Below are 4,867 nucleotides of genomic sequence, written 5' to 3'. Positions count from 1 at the left end.
ATAAAATATTAAAAAAAAAAAAAAAAAAGTGTTTTCCCAGTTTGGCAAATTAACTAACTTCTTTGAGATTGTTTTACAATTATTAATAAATAATTGGAGCTCTGGTGGCACAGTGGTTAAGAGCTCGGCTGCTAATCAAAAGGTCAGCAGTTTCAATCTACCAGCTGCTCCTTAGAAACTCTACGGGGCAGTTCTTCTCTGTCCTATAGGGAGACTATGAGTTGGAATCAACTCAATGGCAATGAGTTTTTAATAATGGTCCAGAAATTCAAACACGTGGAGAAATTGTTTCATCAACAGATAAAGGTATGTACTGGTGTTGTATAGAGCAAATCTTAACTAAACTGTTGCTGTCGAGTCTATTCTGACTCATAGTGATCCTAAAGGACAGAGTAGAACTGCCCCATAGTGTTTCCGAGGCTGTAAATCTTCACAGAAGCAGACTGCCACAACTTTCTCCTGCAGAACAGCGGGTGGGTTTGAACCAGCCGAGTGCTTAAAACCACTTTCAGTTAGCAGCCATAGTGGTCCTCAAACTTTAGCGTGCAGTAGAATCCTAGGGAACTTGTTAAAACAGGGTTTGCTGGACCCCACCTCAAAGTTTCTGATTCAGTTGGTCTGAGGTGGGGCCTAAGAATTTGTATTTCTAAGAAATTCCTAGGTGATTTTGCTGCTGCTGATTCAGGGACCACTAATACAGAGCAACTGAAAACCAGCTTAAATGTTTCTTTTCTATTCGTAAGTGTATCTTACCTGGATATGTATCACATTTGTTTCTCAGGCTGTGCCACTTTCAGTGTATCAATGACAGCAAAGATGTTCTGGCTCCATCCCTGTCTTAGGCTGGATTCTCTAGAGAAGCAAAACCAGTAAAGGATATAAATATATATAGAGAGATTTATATTAAAGAAATGGCTCACGTGGTTGTAGAGCCTGGAACATCCCAAGTCCATGGATCAGGTTGGAGGTTTCTCCTGATTCACATAGCCACAGGGGCTGGCAAACCCAAGACTGGCAAGCCAGACAGCAGAGCTCTGACTCACAGGCTGCGAAGAACGACAAATCCCAAGATCAACAGGCAAGACTGCAGGTAAGCTGCTACCTCAAGTCCCAAGAACCGGAAGTCACATGAATGGGAGCCAGCTGGAGGATCCAGTGCGAGCAAAAGCCCACGAGCCTTGCCAGAAAGTCCACCTGTATTGGATGCAGGTTACATCCCCAAGGAAAATCCCTTTTTACTGATTGGCTACTCACAGCAGATCCCATCATGGAGGTGATCACATTATATCAAATCTCATCATGGAGGTGATCACATCATTATACAACTGCCAAACTACATCGTAACTGCCAAACCACTGAGAATCATGGCCCAGCCTAGGTGACACAACCTTAATGATCACAATTCCCCTTTACTCTCTCTGTCCAAAGTTCAATGACCTTCAAATTCTCCCCTTCAACAGCCCTCTCTCCCCAAAGCCAGAAAATTAAATGCCTAGTACTACAAGAGAGCAGTTTCCTAAACTATGTTCCTTAAAACACTGTTGTTGTTGTTGTTATATGCTGTCAGCTCAGTTCCAACTCATAGTGACCCTATACGACAGAGTAGAACTGCCTCATAGAGTTTCCAAGGAGTGGCTGGTGAATTTGAACTGCTGACCTTTTGGTTAGCAGCCAAGCTCTTAACCACTACACCATCAGTGTTCCCTCTCAAAACACTAGTGTACCTCAATATTTTGATACACATTCTGTGATAAAGGTATTATATGGTCAAAACATGTTTGGGATAAGCTGGTTTAACTGAAAATAAATTATTTTTAATCTGTGAACTTCTCAGAGCTTTTAATATGTAAATGTACTTTGTGACTTTCCAAAGGCAGATAAAGGCGGATACAATGTGTGGCAACTTCCAAGTAGATTAAATCTTGGAACGCTTCCTTAACTCCTCCTTGGCACCTCTGGTTAGCTGCTGAACTCTTAACTACTATGCCACCAGGGTTTCCACCCTAAGTGCTAGGAAATACTTATTAACCAGTTTGGAAATGCTATAAGTAATTTTATAATTTAACTTTTGTTTTATAAGGTAAACAAAGACTATATTACAAACTAGGAAAAAAGGTCAACTAATAGGCCCAAAACATTGTGTGAAGTTTTAATCGATTTAGAAAAGTCATTAAATAAATGCACTCACCCATGCTTTTGATTGTCATATGACCTTTTCTTGATCAAAGTAATAATTTACTATGGGATATAAAAAACAAAGATGTCACTTTGAGGACTAAGGTGTGCCTGACCCAAGCCATGGTATTTTCAATCACCTCATATGAACGTGAAAGCTGGACAATGAATAAGGAAGACTGAAGAAGAATTGATGCTTTTGAACTATGGTGTTGGCAAAGAATACTGAATATACCATGGACTGCCAGAAGAACAAACAAATCTGTCTTGGAAGAAATACAGCCAGAATGCTCCTTGGAAGCAAGGATGGTGAGACTTCATCTCACATACTTTGGGTGTTATAAGGAGGGATCAGTCCCTGGAGAAGGACATCAAGCTAGGTAGAGGGTCAGAGAAAGAGAGGAAGACCTCAACAAGATGGACTGACACAATGGGATCAAACACAATAATGATCCTGAAGATGGCGCAGGACAGGGCAGTGTTTCGTTCAGTTGTACATAGAGTCACTATGAGTTGGAAACGACTTGATGGCACCTAACAACAACAACAAGTGATATAAAGAAAGAACCAATTGCTCCTAGCGTCTATTGATTATCAGGCTTTTCCTTCTTCACCACCTAAAGTACCTGAGCCACCCTCCAATTTCTTTTCCACTGCTGTCTCATTTTCTTCACAACACTTCTCATAATTATGCATTATCTTATGAATTCTTTAGTTGATTCACATATTTATTGCTTGTTTCCACCACTTGTTTTCCAACTTGCCTGTCTTGTTCACTTGTATATCTTCAATGCCTAGAACAGTGCATGGTACATAATGTGCAGTCAGTAAATATTTTTTGAATGAAAGAATAAATAGATCAATAAAAATAGATTGATAAAAAATAGATCGAGCGATCTAAGTTCTAATGATGAAATCTTTATTACAGCAATAACAAATGTAAGAAGAGGAGACTTTGCTGTTTAGCAGCTTTGGCTAGGGCTATTAGAATAATCTTGATTTCTAATGAAGTAATTCCTATTAATATGAGAGGGAAATTATTGATACTGAAACTCAGAGTGCCATTTCATAGACTCACTATTATTATGATTTTAATATTTAATAAGAGACCAAAAAAAGCATACAATTACTTTTTAAATAAGGTAAGTGTGTGAAAATGACTGCGAATAAGTAGACCTTATATAAATTTTTCTTTCCTTCTAAAAGATCTCTGAAAATGGTGCTATTTCTTGCTATAATGTAAAGCTCTTTGACTTGGACAATTCTTAAAAGCATCATTAATAGTGCTTAAAAAGAACACTTTTCTAAAGGAAAACTTGTTATCTATACCTATTCTTGTATTATAAACAAGTGTTATATATGTATAGAGCATAAATCATGCTAAGTTATGGGTCCTGGTCATTTTAGGGGGCCATGGTTCAATGGTTAACAGCTATGGCTGCTAATCAAAAAGTTGGCAGTTGGAATCCGCCAGCTGCTTCTTGGAAATCCCATGGGGCAGTTCAACTCTGTCCTATAGGGTCACTATGAGTCAAAATTGACTCTGCGACAATGGGTTTGGTTTTTTGGTTTTCGGTCATTTTAGAGGCATGGAAGTAGTCGGATTGACGTGTATCATTGTGGAATATTACAGTAGATACATTAAACTTTGCCAAACAAAATAAGACAAATGAATCAGCAGGTGGGGCAGGGGGGAAGGATTCATCTAGGAATCCAAGAAGACAATTGTCATTAGTCCTTAGAACAGAATACGATTTGAAATTGCATTAAAAATGTATTAATTCTACTTCCGGGTGTTAAAATGGAAAAATATTTCTCTCACTTCACCAGGCCTTTTATGTGGTTTTAATTTTTTCTCGTTTAGATTGTCTACATCCGGTCCCCATTCTCTTCTTTCAGTCCTCTCATTATCTCCCTCTAGGGTTTATGTTTGTTTTTACTTTATGCTTTTATCCTCATTAGTGGAAAAAACTAGGCCAGTATTACTTTAGTTTGTCTTCACTTTCACTCTGCTGTTCTTTCCTGAACTAGCTTTTAGCCTCTGGGAAAGAAGAAAGTAAAAACATTTACAGAAATTGGGCCAACCTCTCTGGGGCCCCCTCCCCCAAGAAAACCTAACCAACTGCTGGAGTAGTTCCTCTCTCTTCTCACAGCACCTTGTATTTCCTCTCTCATAATACTCATTTTTTATAATTGCTGAATATCTTTCATCCCAATTAGACTCTTGGTTTTTTGAGGACCTAGCATATTGCCGAGTATGTTATAATATAAAAAAAAGTAGCCTAAATGCATTAATGATTCAAGCATAAATGACCGTATTGTATTGGTACCCACCCATTCACAAACAATAAAGGTGAAAAGTTACAGCAATCAACGTACTTAAGTGTGGGTCCTTGGACATCACCTCTCTAAAAAGCCATTTGAAAACTGTGGCTTCGATATATTTTACAGTAATTAGTTGGATAATTTTAGCAAGAGTTTTTGTTTTGTGTAGGGGTGCGGGGGAGATGAAGGGACTGAATTATTCAGGTAATTTTTTTTCCAGTCTCTGTGGACACTGCCTAACCTTCTTACTCCAGTGGGGGTCTCCTCACACCTCCCGCCGCTGCAGAACCGAGGCGGGGCAGACAGACGCCCAGTCCTCAGTGCGCGGGGTTTCCCGGGGCTACCCCGACCGGCCCCAGGCCCCGCC

The 4,867-nt window shown here is 39.4% G+C and overlaps 1 long non-coding RNA gene across 1 annotated transcript in view; it reads right to left on the bottom strand.

Moving 5' to 3' along the window:
• Positions 1-828, bottom strand: part of LOC111821399 (uncharacterized) — a 51,370-nt gene extending 50,542 nt beyond the window's left edge. The window contains exon 1 of the long non-coding RNA XR_002824830.1: positions 754-828. This is a non-coding gene — a long non-coding RNA (uncharacterized LOC111821399). The remainder of the gene's footprint in view (positions 1-753) is intronic.
• Between the last annotated feature and the right edge of the window lie 4,039 nt (positions 829-4,867).

Source organism: Trichechus manatus, unplaced genomic scaffold (assembly GCF_000243295.1).
Source record: "Trichechus manatus latirostris isolate Lorelei unplaced genomic scaffold, TriManLat1.0 scaffold00081, whole genome shotgun sequence".
Taxonomy (NCBI): domain Eukaryota; kingdom Metazoa; phylum Chordata; class Mammalia; order Sirenia; family Trichechidae; genus Trichechus; species Trichechus manatus.
Note: the sequence above shows the minus strand (reverse complement) of the source record. Positions and strands in the feature narration are given on the sequence as shown.